Raw genomic sequence first — 20,358 nt, 5'->3', positions numbered from 1 at the left:
AGCTCAACAAATTGATGCTGAAGTTCATGTGGAAAAGCAAACACAAAAGGCCAGCTCAGTAAATGTGCAAGGGAGGAGCTAAGAGGGAGAAATGCCCTTTCCAAATATTAAAACAAAGCCTCATGATTAAAATTGTGTGAATAGCATATGAACAGACAGACCAACAGAATGGAATGGAACGCCCAAAAATAGACCCAGCTACATACAGAAATCTAATATACAGCAATGGTGGCATCACTAATAACTGGGTAAAGATGAACTTTATAAATGGTGTTGGTACAACTCAATCACTATTCGGAAGAAGACAAAATCAGATCTATTCCTCACACCATATATATCAGAATAAATTTGTAGCGTGTCATAAATCTAAATGTAAAAAATGAAAACTACTCAAGTACTAGAATAAAATATTGGTGAATCCCTCTACAAATAATCTGACCTTGACTCAAAACCCATGCCCAATTCAATTAAAGAAAAGCTTGATAAATCTGACTACATGAAGATATTTTCATGGGGAAAAAAATCAGAAAAGTCAAAACTAGGAGAAATATTGTAACATATATCAAAGGAATATTATTCCTAAGGCAAAGAAAAACTTTTAAAAAATGAACAGAAAAGGTGCAAAAATTCTATAGAAAAAAAGGGCAATAGACAATTCTCAAAATAATATAAAAATTTCCCTTGAACATAAAGGATGCTCAACTTTAGTCATAATAAAGAAAATAAATATAATTAAACTACACAAAGATTTTTCACCTATTAGATTGGCAAAAATTTGAAAGCTTCACAATATCCTCTAACTAGCAGGCTATAAAGAAACGGGCACTCACACACTGCTCAGAGTAATGCAAAATGGTACAATCTCTATGAACGGGAATTCAGCAGCATCTAACAAGATTACATATACATTTATCCTTCAACCCAGAAATCCAAATTTGAGGACTTTATTCCCAAATTAAACCTCCTGCAATATAAAAATACATACAAAAGGTTATTCATAGCCACATTATTTGTACTGTCATTGCAAAATATTGGAAGCTACCTAAATGTCCAAACACAGAAGACTGGTAACCAAACTGCATCATATTCACACTATGTGAACAGCACTATACAGCTGTAACATTATGAGGAAGAGCTCTGGAATCTGATAAAGAGTAATTAATTTCTAGAGTATATTTTAAGTGAAAAAAAGCAAAGTGCAACAGAATTTAAACAGTATGCCACCTTCTGTTTTTGAAAAAAAGGTAAATAAGAAAACATACATGTATACTGTCTTAAAAGAAACTAGAAAAGTGAGGCTGGTTATTTACAAGAGGGAGAAAGGACACAGTCAAAGGGGTATGAGAGGGAGTGACACTTCTCTGAAACTACGGTTTTTGTAGTTTTGTATTAGATTATGTTAAAAAGAAAATCAAATCAACAAGGACCCTAAAACAAACGATCAAGGTGTAATTTTTTGTTTTTTTGAGACGCAGTTTTGCTCTTGTCCCCCAGGCTGCAGTGCAGTGGCAGGATCTCAGCTCACTGCAACCTCCACCTCTCAGGTTCAAGCGATTCTCCTGCCTCAGCCTCCCACGTAGCTGGAATTACAGGCGCCCGCCACCACACCCGGCTAATTTTTTTGTAATTTTAGTAGAGATGGGGTTTCACCACATTGGCCAGGCTGGTCTCAAACTCCTGACCTCAAGTGATCCGCCCACCTTGGCCTCCCAAAGTGCTGGGATTAAAGGCATGAGCCACCGCGCCCAGCTGATCAAGGTATAATTTAAATGAATAACAAAACCACATTTAAGGAAAAACTTGTCCATTTAATCTAAAGTTAAAAATGTATTAGCATAAATGAATATCTTGTTAAAAATCTTTACTGCCTGTAGGATATTTTAGGATGTTCTCTTTTTCATGGCTGACATTGGTAATCCGTGCCTTCCGTCTTTTATTTTAATTTATTAATCTCACCAAATTGATTGATATCATCAATCTTTTCAATAAAACTAGTACTGCAGATGTTCTCTACTGTATATTTATTTTCTATTCTATCAATTTCTCCTCGTTTAATGTCTATCTACTTCCTCTGGGTTTAGTATGCTGTTTCTTTCTAACTTCTTAAAATTGATGTTCACATCATTGAGCATTTTTCAGGCTTTCTTCTTTCCTAACACATGCATGTAAGGCTATAATCTTTCCTCTGAGTATGACTTTAGCTGCACCTCACAAATTTTTATATACAGTATTTTCATATTGATTCTAATCAACATATTTTGTAAAATTTTCTAATTCTCACCGTAATATCTTCTTTGATCATGGGATACTTAGAAAAGGTTTTCTAGCTACCTTTTGCTATTGATTTTAGTTTAATTTATGGAACACTCTGTTCGAATTCAATCTTCTAAAATATACTCAAACTTGCTTTTCCCAACAAGCTGATAGATACTGTCCAGTCTACTTACAAAGAATGTGCATTCTGCCATTAGGTACAACAGCTAGACACACTGAGGCAATTTTATTGTTTTGTTCAAATCATCTATATCCTTTGTTCTATCAGTTGCAGAGAAAGTACAAAAAAACTTCCCTCTATGATTGTGATTTTATTTTCTCTCCCTACTTCTTTTTAAACCAATATTATGATAATTAAAATTCTCTCTAGATGATCTAGACACCCCATTATAGAAAACAGAAAGGTGAATGTCCTCTTCTACACTAATTTAAAACGGCAGCAATTTTTTCAACTAATTATCCAAAATACCTTACTATCACCTGTCCCAAAAATAAAATCATTTTTACAGACATCCTCCAAAGTTTAATTGGGTCAAATCCAATAACTCCAGACAGCAGACCGATTTGCTTAATTACTGAGACGTACATTGTGCAACTAATTCATACTGCCAGGCATACAGGGAAAGTAGCAATACTCTACAATACATTCCACAGATAAATTACTGAGACTTTTCTACAGTCCTATGGTACTAACTTTCCCAAACCAAAATTACTTTGGTTCTGCTCTCTGGCAAAGATGGCAAATATTTCACCCTTCAGTTCCTGTGGTGTATCCTGCTGAGCTGAGATACCACCTTAACATCACTCTAACACAATGCTCCAGACTGCAATTGTTGGCACTGGCATGTGACCTAAAAGCCACCAAACCACTCATCTCTGGATGAGCACTTGCTCACATGGTTAACAGGTGGGGAAAATCCCTGCATGCAAGTAGTCCTTCCAAGAATCTCAGAGCTCTGATATACAATCAGAGTCTTGATCAGCCCCCTCTAAATTCTCAGGTCAAGGTGTCACCTTTGGTTTGGATCAGGTACCCCTCCTACCCCATCCCAGGGCACCTTTGCTTCTCTGTCAGCAGCAGTGCATTACAGTGATCTCTTTCTTCTGCTATTCTACTAACACCTCCTCAAGGCAGGAACCACTGATTCATCCAACAGCCACAGCACTTCGCAATGCCTACCTAGCACACAGAGCACACAGACACCCACCTTCTACCTTTGTCCCCTATCTATCCTCTACACAGCAGTCCTAGTGATCCTCTTACAATCTAACTTAAATGGTATCATGTCCCTGCTCAAAACTTTGCAATGGTTTTTCATCTCACTCAGAATAAAATCCAAAGTGCACCACAGTCTATACGGCCCTACACAATCTGGCCCTTTAATACCTCTGTCACTACGCATCCCCCTACCCAACCCCCTATTCACACTGCCCTCCCTGCTGCTACTCGGTATCTCAAGGGGGCACTTGCTGTTTCTCCCCAAATAAGGTTCGTTCCCAAAATATTTGCCCAGCTGGTTCACTCCTTCACTTTCGTTTGTATCTCTGCTCAAATGTCATCTCACATAGGCTTCCCTGACCACCTTATCAAAAATGGCAGTCTCTGATATTCTCTCTCTTCACATGCTTCGCTTTCTTTATATATATATATACACACACACATATGTATATATATACATATAAATACACGCACACACTTACACATAGGCTGTATACTAAAGAAAGCATAGTAAAGAAAGCAAAGCAAGTGAGGGGAGATATATATATATATATTTTTTTTAATGTTGTTTATTAGCTTTCTCACCTACTACAATGTGAGCCCCATCAGAAAAGGGAGAAAATATGTTCTCCAAAACAAGGGTCAGGAATTTTTACTGTAAAGAGCCAGATAGCAAATATGTTGTACTGTGTAAGTTAGCCTCTGTTGCCACCACTTACCCCTATCAGCTCTGCCTTGCAGCACTAAAGCAGCCCCAGACAAATAAAAGAACAAACACGTCTGTATTCCAATACAATTTTCCTTGCAAAATCAGGCAAAGAGCCAGATGTGGCCCACAGGCTGTAGTTTACCAATCCGTGATCTAGAATAAGCTTGCCATGCAGGATATTGATTTTGAACTAACCAACCATCTCTCTCTTGGTCTCTAAAGCCACCTTTAATTGACAAAATACTGGCACTCCAAGCGCATCTGTAACAGTAACTTCAAACTATCTTCTATACATCTTTCACCAAAAAATCCACCTGAGATCACTTATATTCCTGAATGACTGTTTGAGGGATATGAAGTGTGCTTATTCTCACAACTACAAAATATATAATAAACCATGTCAGTTTGATCCTCCACAGAATTGTTTTTGATTGTTGTACTTTCACTTTATTTAAGGACATGATAAACAGCCAAACAAGAACCACTGTTCAATGTACCACATGAATGCCACTGAGCACATCACCTACTACACCTTTCAATGTAACCAATTCAAAGCTCCAAGTGTGAAATGGGGGACATATTAAGGAAAAGAAACTGGTATGTTCTTTATGCATGGTGAAAATGACAGCATAGAGCTGAGGATGATTTCCTTTCACTGTGGCCACCAGGATGCTCACACAAGTTCCAGTCAGACTGGGGTAGAGACTAGTTATGCTACCAGTCCCCATGACCTCTCTTCTCCTGCGGCATATAGCTCTGCTATGTGTCCAGCCTAAAGTAAGCTAAGAGAGGCCATGTATGAGTACGGCTAGTAGGATGAGAAGCAATGTGTGCTGGTCTATAAAAACCTCCCACAGGACTGTCCTCATTCTCCACCCACTGCCTGAACCAAGCAGGTTCCCAGTTCCTATAGGAGGCTAAGTCACAAGGTGGAAAAAGGCTGACCACCTGAACAGCCATGTGGACACCTAACCCATGACGACCCCAACATAAGCTTCCACATAGGTGAGAAACAGATGCTTCTTGCTCTGAGTCACTGAAATCTTGCAGTTATTAAAGCAGTCCTCATGTCTAAGACACTGACCACGGAGACTAGAACTTTATTGATAGTACAGGTTTTGATGTATTCATTTCTGGTCCTTATATATTCTTGATTCTCATTCTTTATATTTAGCTTTATTACTGTGAGCACTTCCTATAAGCTAATCCAGACATTCATTTAATGACAGATGAGAGAAAAGTCTCCATTGCTTATGTTCAATAAATCATCATCTCAAATAATAAAAATCTGAATAAAGTACATATTCCACTTAAAACTCTATCTGTAACTTTCATTTACATACAGTTTATCTAAGTTACGTAACTGTTCAAAAAGAGAAAAAATGCTAAGTAAATATTAAAATGCAGGGCAATATTGTCTCAAATGAAATTTGACAATCATCAGAAACAAAATAGCCTAAGAAATAAAACCACAAATTTCTAAACTCCTGTGTGGCAAGAAAAAGTAACCATAATTATAGCTTAATGTAACGTAGCTGTTCTAAACTCTTCGGTGCCTAATCCCTACACAATTATTTCAAATGATGTTCTGAAGTTTTGTAGTTTTCATAATTTTTTTTTGAGGGGTGGGAACTGGACATGTCAGAAATGGAAGAAGTTTTCAATGAATGCTCTGTAACACAATGGACAAACAGCAGAGAAGCTATAAAGATTTCAATTATAGCTCAGGCATCAAGTTCATTTTCATTGATAAACTTTGTAACCATTCTAAATTGCAATGCCAACTTTTGAAAAGGAGTAACCTTTTAATAATCTTCCTCCCTGGGATATCGCAAAGAACAATTCACATTCTAGAGAAGCCTTGGGAAACAAATGCTGTTTGCAGTACGTAATTAAAATCTCAAGACAGGTGTTCGGGGAATTAGGGGGTTACTGTGTATTTCTGGGTTTCTGATCAAAAGCCAGGATGATTAACTCTAAAAGATGTATGACAAATACTACAGAAAACCAAGAATGGAGATACGTTTTAAATTCTACAGGGCTGGTTTTTTTTAGTGTGTTTTTACATTTATATTGAAAACAGACGTGTTCTATATTGGAAAATTACAGTATTTCTGCCAAAGTTAAGATCTTACTTTTGAAGGCATGTAAAGTCAGTCTCTTCCTTCTCATTCTAAGCTATGCAACAGCCACAACCTCTCTCAGAATATAAACATACTTGTAAGTTGCCCCCTCTCTCTTTACCATCTTTCTGGTTAATGGCACCCCTCAACTTGTACTAGAGTTTCTCCCGTGTACCACAGGAAGCAAGTTTTGAAATTCATGAGCCCTTCTATAAACATTAATTCTTTTTTTTTTTTTTTTTTTTCTGAGACCGAGTCTCACTCTTTTGCCCAGGCTGGAGTACAGTGGTGTGATCTCACCTCACTGCAGCCTCCACCTCCCGGTTTCAAGCCGAGATAGCACCACGGCCTACAGTCTGGGCAAGAGAGTGAGACCTTGTGTCTACCAAACATTAATTCTAACATTAGGATAGACTATGCCCCAGCAAAGAGCTGCAAAGCCAACTCAGAGCTGAAACCTGCCTAGGTAATATCCTAACACAGGACTATGTAACAAAACAGGCAAAAAAAAAAAAAAAAAAAAAAAAAAAAAACCACAACCTTGTCATGTACATATTTTGAGAAGTTGGAAAATAAGTGATGGTAGTAGAGCAACATGGCTCAGACCATACTGTGTAAACTACCCAGTAGTGATCAAGTCCTGCTTATTATATAACCATGAATCAAAACACATAACATTTTCAGTCAATGTAAAAATACTTGTTGAGTATCTACTATCTGCCAAGAACGAACCACTTCATCCATTTAGCTGATAAAATAATGGCCACACTGATTCCAGTTCACAGTTAATCACACCTATACTTTGGTACTGCAATATAATTTCACAGAGCTTCTCGAGAGCACAAAATGGATAACAGCTCTCAATGAGAGGATGCTATGAGAGGAACTAAAATGGAACTGCCGCAGCATGCTAATAAAATCTTCAGCATGCACTAGAGGAACTTCTAAAAATTCAATTCAGCTTTCAACTGCTAGAAAACAAGCATTCCAAGATCAAAGATCACAAAGGCTGTGAGAGGACAGCCAGTGGGAGAAGGCACCAAGTATTACCACAGTGAAATAAGTGCAAGACCTAAATGAAGGTCTCTATATGACGACGACGTTCAAGAGGTTATCTGACAAGCTGGAACACACACACGCTACGCACAGATTATATACAAGGCACCACCCTATGTGGTTCCTGCCAACAAGGAGTTTGTGAACCAGTTAGCAAGATAATCTATCCTGTTTTACCTCACTTGAATATAAGCTTTCTGAGGGCAGCAGCTTGGTCATGTTAAACATTCTTATCACTGCTAACTAGAACAGTGCCTCAGACATAGTTGGCATACAAACGTGTGGGCTGACTTAAGTATTTAAGGAAAAACTAAAAGGAAGAAAAAATTAAAATACCAAAAAGGTTCAAGAACATATAACACAACAGAAGATATCTTTAGATCAATTTCAAGACCACTGCTCCAAGGTCAGAGGGCACCCTGAGAAAAGATCCCAGGGAAATTTCAGAAAGTACAAAGTTGAGAAATCATCCCAGATGCTGAGCTCAGAGCCAAGGCCTAGAAGCCCCAGGAGACCTAAAAGATGAGAAATACCCTAGAATGTCTGTGATGTTTAAAATGTTTTTAAAAAAAAAAAAAAAGTCAGAAGAGCTAATCTCCCAGAGAAGAGGCACATGTGCAGGCAGAGAGAAGAAACAGAAGCATCTTTGGCTCCAAAGATTAAGGCTGAAATCTAAGTATGGAAAAACTATTCTTTTTTTTTTTTTTTTTTTTTGAGATGGAGTCTCACTCTGTTGCCCAGGCCGGAGTACAGTGGCACGATCTCAGCTCACTGCAACCTCTGCCTCCCGAGTTCAAGCAATTCTCCTGCCTCACCCTCCCTAGAAGCTGGGAGTAAAGGTGTGTGCCACTACAACTGGCTAATTTTTGTATTTTTAGTAGAGACAGGGTTTTGCCATGTTGGCCATGCTGTTCTCGAACTCCTGACCTCAGGTGATCAGCCTCCCAAAGTGCTGGGATTACAGGTGTGAGCCACCACACCAGGCATTAGTGCGGAAAAATTATTATAATCTATAAACATCTATGACGTCGGGGGCGGTGCAACACTTTGGGAGGCCAAGGTGGGAGGACTGCTTGAGCCCAGGAGTTCAAGACCAGCTTGGGCAACATAGCAAAACACCGTCTCTACAAAAAATAAAAATAAAAACATCTATGAAGACAGGCGGATAGGATCTGACACAAAACTGGTGCTGAGGTAAGTAGCAGAAAAAACACTGACAGGAGAGAGTATTCTGTCAGAACAGGACAGCAAAGGAGGACAGTCAGCCACAAAGACATCACGACCTGGAGACACAATGGCACCTAGGAAAAGTCCAGGGTGGGAAGCAACCGCCCTGCAAAGGAACAACCAGTCCTCAGAAAAGCATGTCTTGAGAAAGGAAGACAAAAGGTGTTCTTAAGACAACAGCAAAAAAAAGAGAGAATAAAGTCACTGCTAGAAAGAAAAGAAAAAAGAAAAGAAAAGAGAAAAGAAAAGAAAAGGGAGGGAGGCAAAGGGGAAGGGAGGGAGGAGGAGGGAGGAGGGGAGGGGAGGGGAGGGGAGGGGAGGAAATCAGCCTACACCAGATGCCCCTCTCCAGTTAATGTCATTCTCTCCTCTTCATAATCAAGTTTGGGAAAGAACCAGCTTCCCTCCCTCAACACCCTTCACTCTGCAATCCACAGCAATGAGGTTCCAGAGACTCCTCACCAAGATCATTCATCATGTCCTCAGGCTAACTCCAATGGAAACTCTGAAACCGCTATCTAGTGGGCTAACTCCAATGGAAACTCTGAAATTACCCTCTCTCGGTTCTTTACCAGCATTTAAACATGCTCAAATCCCCCCATTTAAAAAACAAAAACCAAAGGGTTCCCCCTTTACCTGCCCTCCCTATAACCACCCCTAACCACCAGCATCAAATTTCTTAAGCATTGCTGTCTACACATGCTGGGCTCCACTCCCTCACTCTCACTCACTATTAAATCCTGATACAAACTGGCCTCCCCCTCCCATCCCTGTCATGTCACTGTTGCCTCTAGTGTCCCCTGTATTACTAACAGCTCGCAGCAGCTGAGCACGCCCTGCCTGCTGAGGTTTCCTCGGACACCATGACCCCCATCCTTCTTAGTCCCAGTGTGGGAGCCTATTATCTGCTTCTCTTTCAAACACAAAAGTGCCTCAGATCTCACTCCACACCACTCCTTTTCTTACTCTATACACACTCCTCAAATGACCTCATCTACTCCAACAGCTTCCATCAACAAATACTGCACAGGCAAAGGCAGGAGTTCCAAAACTTTCTCTGTTCACCGCACCCTTGGAGTCTCAGGCCAAAACAAATGCTTATTGAGTAAAGAAAATGTTAAAAACGTAAGTACTTAATGTCCTAACAACTTGGTACCAACTTGAAAAAAGTACACTTTAATAGAGAGAAAAAATGGCATTTTTATTTCATTCTTAGATAACCACAAGTATTTACTAATACAGTATGTGTACACTTGTTGAGCACTGCACAATTTCTCTCAAACCTTGGAGTCAGACTGGACAATGGCCTCCCTCCTTTCCTTTTCTACACTGATTTTCAAGTGCTACAGCAACCACCAAAAATCCTTCTTTACAAACGAGGTCATCGAATGGAATGGAGTGCAATCAAGTCTAGACATTTTTAACTACCTTGAGCTAGTAGTTTCCACAGGCTTGAAGAGACGGAACTATGTGTTTTCCTCAACAATGTGAAACATCCCCCAGTCTCCCTGTTTGCTGTGGCACCTTAGCTGATAGTTTGGGAAACTCTCAAACTGTTTGAGACAGCCTGGGACAGCTAATAACTCTCAGATGCGTCTCTCTAATCCAGACAACTCCTGATTATCTGGATCCCTAGTGCAGCCAACTGAACACGCTGTCCCCTCAGCACCTGAAACTTAACCCAGCCAAGTGTGACCCATAATCTTTTCCCCAAAATGGATGCTGCTCTGTCCCCACCTAAGGACAGTGCCATCACCCAACCACCCAGCCAGAGCTGGACACTGCCCTGAACCCCTCCCTGCCCCAACTCCCCCCGCCACATACACACACACGGCCAATGACCAAATCCCAGCAATTCTACCTCCTCAAATTTCCCTGCTTCCAGCCTTCCCTCTTCTAATCCATTCTCCAAAGGGCAAATTTGACCGTGTCCCTCTTTTGCTTACAATTCTTCAACCGTTTCCTGTTGCCCACAGAGGTCTCCGAACTCCACACAACAGTAATCACAAGACCCCACACGGCACAGTCCCTCATTACTTCTCCTCCCTCACTTCTTGCCACTTCCCTGCCCTTGCCCACAACCACCCCCACTGGACTGAACTCCTGGTGTTTGTGGTTGCTCCAGTGCATCACCTCCCTGACCATCTCTCTGTACACCCTCTCCTCAACCCAGACTTCGACCAATTCCTTCTCATGGTGCTTCCTCTGGGAGGCCTTCCTGTCTCTCTGAATGTCCCTAAGCTTGGGTTTATGGTCCTCCTCTGAGCTCTTGTTGCTGGCCCCTTTCAGATCCCATATCAAACAATACATTGTAACGGTTAAAACTCTTTGAGACTGAACTGCACAGCAAGCTCATCGGGGGCTGACAGAGGTATCTGTCTTGTTTATCTCTGTATCCTCGGCACATATTAAAACTCTGAAGTGTACTGAATGAATAAAGCAAGTGAATGAATGGATTAGGTCATGCATGAGGCTCCTACATCCCTCACTGATTACTGACTCTATCATGGTACTTATCACACTGCACTGTAATTGCTTGTCCTGGTAGACTATGAACATCTTGAAAGCGTCTGTCTCTTATTTTTGCAACCCTAGTGATTAAAATAGTGCCTGGTACTTAGTAGGCATTCATGAAATGGTTTTTTTAACATACAGGGTTATATATTTCATCTACAGTGTTAAATGGAAAAAATCCAGAAGGATACACCCTATATTATGGTTACCTCTGAAGAAAGAAATAGGAATAGGACAACAATAAGACGGGAAAAAGAAAACTTAAGACTTTTTACCTCTATAAATCTGTGTTGATATTATTTTATAATGTACATCATTTATGTATTACTGGCATAAAATATTTCTGTATTACCAGCATAAAGTCAAGCCACAGGTAAAGAACCAGCCCTGAAGAAGAATGTGTGGGGCTGTCAGAAGCATTTAGTTCCACATGCCCAAGAGCAAAGCCAAAAAAAGCCTGACTTGAAAGAAACAGGGCCCTTAAAACGGACTGAGAAGAGAAGTTGAGAGATTCGGCCGGAAGCGGTGGCTCACGCCTGTAATCCCAGCATTTTGGGAGGCCGAGGTGGGCGGATCAACCTGAGGTCAGGAGTTCGAGACCAACCTGTCCAACATGGTGAAACTGCATCTCTACTAAAAGTACAAAAATTAGCCGGGCATGGTGGCAGGCGCCTGTACTCCCAGCTACTCGGGAGTCTGAGGCAGGAGAATCGCTTGAACCCAGGAGGCGGAGGTTGCAGTGAGCCTAGATCACACCACTGCACTCCAGTCTGGGAGACAAGAGCGAGACTCCGTCTCAAAAAAAAAAAAAAAAAAAAAAAAGAAAGCAAAGAAAAGAAAAAGAGATTCAAGGTCTACAGCAATGGAGAGCCACCCAAAGTGAAAAACAATCTGGGAGTACTCTTCAAAGAAAGTCCTTGGAATTCCAAAGACGATCACTAGTACTAGCCCGTGAATAGGGACAATTCATTTAATACTTGCATTATAACGCAATTGTTTTAATCAAAACATCCCAATAACCAAAAGGTTACCTGCCATACATAGGTTTCTATGGGAACCGCAACGTGTGACTACAAAGACACACTGACAAGAGATAGGAGGCTACAATGTTGGCATGACCACTTAGCAAAGTGTGTTCCACCTTTGTTTTCGTAATTGTTGAAGATAGTGAAGCATATCTTTGACTATTAGGTTGTAAATTTTAAAGCAAACAGATTTTTTAAAAACAAATGCTATTAAGCAACTTCATGTCAGCCAACTGGAAATGCAAGAACAATTTCTATATGTAGATAGTTCTAGAATAAGCACAGGTTGGAAGGTAAATATAATAGTTGACCAAACTTTCCAATATTTAAACATGTGAAAAGACACAGCTTTTGTGAATATCAACTAAGAAAATCTTTCAAGATGAAGAAAAATGAGTACTACACTGAAGTCATTAGAACCCTGGGAGAAGGGAGGTGGAGAGGACACAATGAGAATGCCTTTGGGAAAGGTCAAACCCAGCTTTCGTTTGTTTAACCTCTCAAGCAGATAAAAGAACTAGCTTTAAAGAACCACTGCATTGTTTAACTGCTAGAAAAGGAGAGTTGGGTAAAGCACATATAAAAAGAAGCAACAGAATTTGCCCTAGAGACAATAGAAAGATTAGTCAATTACAATACTTTGAACTTAGTTTTGATAGAGTCGCATTTTAAGCTTTAGATAAACCTAATTTTTAAGATGCAAAATATTTCAAATAGCTATCCTCTCCCCCTTATAAAAAGTAGACTCTGAATCTTAAAATACCATGTTCTGCTATGCATTTAATTTGAAGAACTGCGAAAAGTAGTCTTTTTAATTTTCGGTTTTTGAAAACTCGAGACTGTTGCTGGAAGTAAACCGCTAATTTAAAAATTAACCTTAAAATGAGAAAGAATTCCTATGATGCTCCCATTCATCCCTAAGCCCATCACATAGTTTCTGAATAATTAAGAACTCTCGTCTCCACCAGGGAACTCTCCCTTGCAGAGGGGCCAAATCAAGAAGCAATCGCCATTGCACGTCAGCACCACAAACTGAGAGGAAGCTTCTGCCCTCGCTAAAGCCCAGGCGCGCGGGTAAAGTCCCCCGGAGATGATACGCGGCGCGCGGTCCCCCGCACTCGCGGGCCGCCCCACCTCCTCCCCTGCACTCCAAGAGTCCGGCCTGGTCTCCGAGGCCGGGAGCCACGCGGCCCCGCAGCCTCGAGGGAGAGGACGCCCGCAACCAACACGCACGCGGGCACCAAGAGGGCACAGGCCAGGGCGGGGAGGGCCGAATGGGGCCGGGGGGCACGCGGAGCTGGACCAGACCCAGCGAGGGCGCGCAGACACTGAACGGATGCGAAGGTCCCGGACGCGGAGCGGCCCGGGGCGTCGTGCGTGGGGCGCGAGCGGAGGCCCGGGCGCCACTTACGGCGGGGAGGGCGGGAGGCTGCCCCGAGTCCAGGGAGCGCGCACCGGACGGCAAAGGGCCGGAGGCCCGGAGGCGCGGGAGAGAAGGGCCGCCCGGCCGCGCCGTGACGGCGAGAAGCCCCTGCCAGCGCGGGAGCCGGCCGGGAGGATGCGGCCGGGCTGCAGGGATAGGCGCGAGGCGGCGCCGCAGCCCGCAGTGGGCCCCGCCGCCCGGCCGGAGCGCGCGGCGATGCAGCAACTTCAGTTCGCCGTGGGGCCGCCCCTCCCCCGACAGCCGCCCGGCCCGGAGCCGAGAGGGCCACAGCAGCCTACAGCGGAGAGCCGGGGCGACCGCAGCCCTCACTCACCGGTCCGCGGTCCCGCCGCCGGCGCCGGGGCTGCGCTCCGAGCTCCATCGTCCCGCCGCGCCGTGGCCGCCCGGCGCACCCGCCTCGCACCACACCGCACGCAGCGGCGCGAGCGACGCCGCCTCCGGCCCGTCCACGGCCGCGGCCACGCCCCCTCCCGGCGGGGGGGTTCGGCTGGAGCAGGAGGGGGGCTCAGTGCCGGCTCCACCAACCAGGGCCAACTCACGGGGCCGCTTCACCAGGATTGGCGAGTGCCTCGGCCAATAGGGAGCCGGCGAGCGCGCGGAGCGACGGTGCCGAGGGGCGGGGGATTGCGGAGGCGGTGGCTCTCACCCTTGGTCCTCCGCCCCCAGCTCGGGATGAGGCTTAGGCAGCGTCCTTTCCAGCAAGGAGAGGTGGGGATACTTCGGGCCAAGAGACCCTTGTATCACCTCTGGTTGCTAGGTGCCCATTACAGTACCTTTGAGTTTGCGCTTATATCCTAATCCTCCCTGGGTGTTGAGGGCTCCTGCACAGAGGTCCTCTACCTGTAAGGTGTCAGACGTCCTCCAGGGCTGAGGCTTCAGGCAACCCTGAGAGGACTGTAGCCCTGTTCATGGGTTGGTTTTATGCCCTGCTCAAATTCGTTAGCATTCTGCCTTTAAAATCTTCCCATCTCTTTCAACACAGATTCTTCTGTTTTTATCACCCTATCACCAGTCTCTCTCCACCCTAGATGTGAGGAAATCCACAATACTTATTAAAAATAAGATATCCCTGAAACTGCCAGCTAAGCCCTGCCACAGTGGAACATAGCCACGTGCGACCAGATGACTGAGGCATAAACAAACTTAAGAAAAAGAAAAGAGGAGGAAAGGAAAGGAAGAGAAGAAAAGATAGAAAAGCCAAGATAGAAAAGCTAGGTCACAAAGGAAAGGGGTATAAAAACATCTAATAGAAATGTTACCTTTATTTTAATTTGCATGCCTTTATTCTTGTTATTTACCAATAGGATCACTAAATTGAAAAACTTTTAGGAAAAAATTTTAAATTCTAATGAATAGTTCAAGAAACACTAATTCAAGTTGGTTTGCTCTTTTCTTTACAGATGTGTAATAATGATCAACATCTAACTAGAGACAACTAAAAGTTGGAAAAAATGAATAGCAGTTGATAATTTCACCAAAGTTTGCAACACCAGAAATGCAGTAGAAAAATCATGCAGCCCTCTTCATAAAATGTCTAATCTATTAACCTGCATTACTTCCAAAGGAGGGATTTTAAAGGCTCTTTTTAAAGATGACGTATATTCAGTTTCCATAAAGTGCCATCATTTTAAAAAATTGCTGGTAATTAACAAGGTAAACAGGATTTTGGTGAATAATTACAGTGACCCAGTATTTTAAATATTGATACTAGAGTGACAAATGTCTGCTGAATTGAAAGCTAAATTGGCATTCAAATTAAAATGACTTTCCTTCATTTCATCTTCACTTACCCAGGGGAATAGCTTCCATGTCTATATTTAGGTCATTAATTTAGAACTCAAAAATATGAAAGTATAGATACCCAGAGTGTTTTCAAGGTTGCTAATCATATTTCCCTGGCTGCTTCCCTCTTCGGTGACCCCAGCCTTATAAACCGCTGCTACACTTAGTTTGCACTCACTGTTAGCCCTTAATCACATCATCCCAAAGTGTTCAGGTTTGTTTCGTATAGGTCAGTCTTACCTCTCTAATTAGATCATCGGTTCCATGAGGATGAGGTCCTTATTTTACAGTCCTCTTTCCTCCTTTTATAATGCCTAGTACAGTGCTGAGCATGTGGTAAATATGATTCTATTCCTAGTGTTGTGGTTCATGGTACAAATAAATTATTTCAAATATGGTCTTGTGTGAACCAGTCCTTTAAATAAAAACTGCTTAGAGCAGTCTTGTTAGAGGATTAGAGCCCACCGCTAGTAAGTGCCTCATCCTTAATAAGTGCTTGAAAAATGTTGCTGCATCAGGGAGTGAATTGGTGACCTGTAACAGAATCTTGACTAAAAGTGCCTACTAAATAGGGGTGCTTCTTACCACAAAACCAGAAACCTGGAGACAGCCACAGGGCTTCTGTAATATCTCTTCTATGGTGTCATTGTGTCTCAGGCTCTTTCTAGCCATTGTCTCTGCTATCCTTGTCATGTGATCTCTGTCTTCATCCTCACAGGATGCCTGCTTCCCTTCTAAGCATTGCATCACATTCAGGAAAATGGTAGGGGGATGGGTAAAGGGCAAAAGATCAAAGAGGTGCATGCCCCGTTGGGTCTGCATCTTCCTGGGAAGCTTTACCCAGCACCTTCTGCTTGCGTTTTATTGGCCAGCCACGTGTCACATGACCACCTTTAACTGCAAAGGAGTTTGAAATGCTAAGTATTTAAAGTTGGGGCATTGGCTGGAGAAATATTAGAGTTTTGTTAGTAATGGAAAAGAGGAATGCAGACCTTGGGTATGAGAGTGGCAGTACCTGATGTAGTTGCTGAATAAATGAATTCATGATTGAGCCCTCACTCTATTTATTCATAAGACCCACTTTTTTAAAAAGGCCACTCAGGTGTCAATTAAAAAACAATCCAATTTTCAAGTGAGCAAAAGATCTAAACAGACACCTCCCTAAAGTGGAGTTGACAATACACAGATGGCAAATAAACATGCTCAATATCATGTGTCATTAAGGAATTGCAAATTAAAACAACAATGAAATACTATGACATACCTACTAGGATGGCTAAAATAAAAAAGCTAACAGCAACAACAACAAAAAACCTAAGGATCCCAAATACTGGCAAGGATACAAAACAACAGGAATGCCCATCCATTGCCGATGGGAATGCAAAATGGTACGACCACTTTGGAAGACAGTCTGGCAGTTTCTCACAAAGCTAAGCATAGTCTCACAATTCAGTCCAGCCATCACACTCCTAGGTATTTACCCAATTGTGCTGAAAACATGTCCACACAAAAACTTGTACCCAAATGTTTATTCATAATCATGAGACCCTGGAAGAATCAAAGATGTCCCTCACAAGGTGAATGAATAAACAAATTGCAGTACATCCATACAATTGAATGTTATTTCATGATAAAAAGAAATGAGCTATCAAGCCATACAAAGACATGGAGGAAACTTAAATGCATATAGCTAAATGAGAAAAGTCAGTCTGAGAAGGCTACAGACTGTATGATTCTAAGTATATTCATTCTGGAAAAGGCAGTAGGAACCATAGTTAACAGAATAAAAAGAAAGTTTTGTTTCTTAAAATTTTTTAAGCAAGGTCACCTTTGCTGTATTTATGGACCTTTATTGCAGTCACAAATTCTATTGTCCTTCAACTATTGGTAAATCTTTTTTAAAAGTTCTTTATCATTGTACCTTTTAAGAAGTTTTTGGGCTATGTGCAGTGGCTCACACCTGTAATCCCAGCACTTTCGGAGGCCAAGGCAGGGACTTGCTTGAGGTCAGGAATTTGAGACCAGCCTGGGCAATATAGTGAGATTCCCATCTTTGCAAAAAATAAAATAATTAGCCAAGAGTGGTGGCATATGCCTGTAGTCCCAGCCACTCAGAAGGAGGCTGAGGCAGGAGTGTCACTTCAGCCTAGGAGTTGGAGGCTGCAGTGAGCTGTGCTCACGCCATTGCAATCCAGCCTGTGTGACAGAGTAAGACTCTGTCAAAGAAAGAAAGAAAGAAAGAAAGAAAAAGAAAGAAAGAAAGAAAGAAGGAAGGAAGGAAGGAAAGAAAGAAAAAGAAAGAAGGAAGGAAGGAAGGGAAGGGAAGGAAAGGAAAAGAAAAGAAAAGAAAAGAAAGTTTTGGGGAGGTTTTCCTGACTTTTTATATTAAAATTTTTCCAATGTAAAGAAAAATTGAAAGAATGGTAGAAGGAACACCCATATACCTTTATCCAATTACACAAGGCCACATTTGCTCCATCAGTCTCTCTCTCTGTCTCTCCATAATTTTTTTTTTTTTTTTTGAGATGGAGTCTCGCTCTGTCGCCCAGGCTGGAGTGCAGTGGCGTGATCTCGGCTCACTGCAAGCTCCGCCTCCTGGGTTCACAAGATTCTCCTGCCTCAGCCTCCCAAGTAGCTGGGACTACAGGCGCCCGCCACCACAACTGGCTAATTTTTTGTATTTTTATTAGAGACGGCGTTTCACCGTGTTAGCCAGGATGGTCTCGATCTCCTGACCTCATGATCCGCCTGCCTCGGCCTCCCAAAGTGCTAGGATTACAGGCGTGAGCCACCGTGCCCGGCCTCTCCATTATTTTTTAGCTGAACCACTTGAAGACAAATTGCAAACACCAAGATACTCTACCTTAAATACTTCAGCATATATCTCCAAAATAAAAATGTCTGGATCATTCTAGTGTACAAGCAGAGCCGTGCATAGCCTATAAAATGGAACCGTGGAGACTCGATACCTGTAACTACTCCAGACTCCATTACTACCCCCTCCCAACTTTTTCTCTGTAAATATTTGACCAACCTGGTATACAATGCTGGTATTATACTGAAGTACAGTAAGATAAAATCTAGCAGCAGGGAAACTGGTGACAAGGTATTGTGGTCAAGAGAATTCTGGTGATGCAAGTGACTGTCAGTGTTCTGTGAAATCCCGTGCATGCAGCGTGTAGTGAAGCCAGTCCGGGGCCCACAGGGCAGTGAGATGCAGCTGTCTAGCATTACGATAACTGAACAGCTCTCAAGCATATTCCTAATAAGAATATGCTTCACAACTATTTTTAAAACCTCTTGAATTGTGCCATCTTTGTTCTTTGCCTGGTCAAAATCTTGGATATATTTCTAAAGTCAAAATGTAGGCAGCTTAGGCATCCTCTTAATTTGAATCTAATAGTGATGACACAGTGACTTTTTCAAGACACTTAATAAATTAGTTATTCCCTCAGTGATTTGCTTAATTCTCTTTTGTCATCACTAAGTCTTTAGTGGAAAAACAATTGTCATTCTTTTTACTTAATAACATGTCATCTTACATAAAAATTACAAACTGCTTTGCATTAGGAACTGAGTTCAATCTCACTTTGTGGAGGAGAAAGAACAAAGAGTGGTTACTAATTAAAAGAATATAATTAGAATATGTAAGAAATCAAATTTTAAAAGCATAATAACTGTCATCATTTTTGACATGCTCATTTGTACTTGTTCTCAGAATGAAGTAAAATAATGACTACAAATACCTCAGTTCTCAAGAATTAATTTAGCTCCATATATAAATCTTTATAAACATACTTCACTTACCCGAGCTTTCTTTTGAAGGATAGTATTTATTTTCATCTTGACATAGAGTGAAATAAATACATACATATCCATATCTACATCTCACAAGAATAAAATATTTGCTGGAAACATGACTATATCTTAAATTTTAATATTAACCCAATTATCTCATGAGCAAGGCAGTATATTGATATTAACTTTATTTTGAGGTGAGGAAAATTATGAGAAGGTAAAAACAAACATTTGTTGAGAATGCTCTATGTGCAGTATGCTGTATTTGTTGTATTTAACCTTCATAACATCTATTGGATATGTGGTCTGTTGCCCATTTTATAGATAAGGCCCAGAGAAATTGTCTTTTTCCCCCAAGGTAACCCAGCCAAGACTCACTGATATTTTCACAGACAAGCTGTTTTTCCAGTGAACATGGAGAGCCCTAGAAGTTGCTATTCTTGCTAAGTGAGACAGCAGAGTAATGTGTGCACAATATTCTGAGAAGCACATGGCCAATACTTCCCACAAATCTATCCCTGCCTCTCCTTTCCCATTGCCACAACCCAAGCTGAGTTCACCACCATCCCTTTTTGTGCTGTGACAATATTTCTAACACATTTCCCTTGGTTTTTCCTTCACTGTGTCTTCACGCTATTTTATGAGCAATTTTTAAAATGTAGATCTGATCGCATCTCTATGCTGCTCAAAAACCGTCAGAGTCTCCCACTGTCTACAGGATAAGTCAAATAAAGCCCTTAAAAATAATCCAGCTACCAGATTTCCTGAAGCATCCTGCACCACTAGCATTCGCCCTACATGCCCTGGGCTTTCTGTCTGAATACCCCTCCTGCCCTTCCTCACCTGGGAAGCTCAACTTTCACAACGCAGCTCAAATTCACCTCTCTGGAGCCTTCCTGGGCACAGTTACCTACACCAGCCTGTGTACTCTCCCTGCACTCCTTCACATGGCTTTATTGCCACGGTTAATTCATTGTCCCCCACCAGACGGGGAATTATTTGAGGCCAGAGACTAGTTCTTATTCATTTTGAATCCCTAGTGCCTAACACTTACTAGGCATAGAGCTAATATTTGTTGAATGAGTTTTCATGATGTCATTGGAACTACTAATATCCAAGCAATCTAAATAGCACTTAAAGACAGAGGGCTCCAAGGCATCAGACTTAGATATTCCCATGGTGAGCAT

The 20,358-nt window shown here is 41.9% G+C and overlaps 1 protein-coding gene across 2 annotated transcripts in view; it reads right to left on the bottom strand.

Moving 5' to 3' along the window:
• The window catches only part of WASF3 (WASP family member 3), a 131,274-nt gene extending 117,226 nt beyond the window's left edge, over window positions 1-14,048 (bottom strand). For both annotated transcript variants that reach the window (XM_034936480.3, XM_034936482.3), the window contains exon 1: window positions 13,905-14,048. The gene's annotated coding sequence lies outside the window, so the exon portion shown is untranslated. The remainder of the gene's footprint in view (window positions 1-13,904) is intronic.
• Between the last annotated feature and the right edge of the window lie 6,310 nt (window positions 14,049-20,358).

Source organism: Pan paniscus, chromosome 14, assembly GCF_029289425.2.
Source record: "Pan paniscus chromosome 14, NHGRI_mPanPan1-v2.0_pri, whole genome shotgun sequence".
NCBI classification, from domain to species: domain Eukaryota; kingdom Metazoa; phylum Chordata; class Mammalia; order Primates; family Hominidae; genus Pan; species Pan paniscus.
The sequence above is the reverse complement of the archived record's forward strand: the minus strand, read 5'-3'. Positions and strand labels throughout refer to the sequence as shown.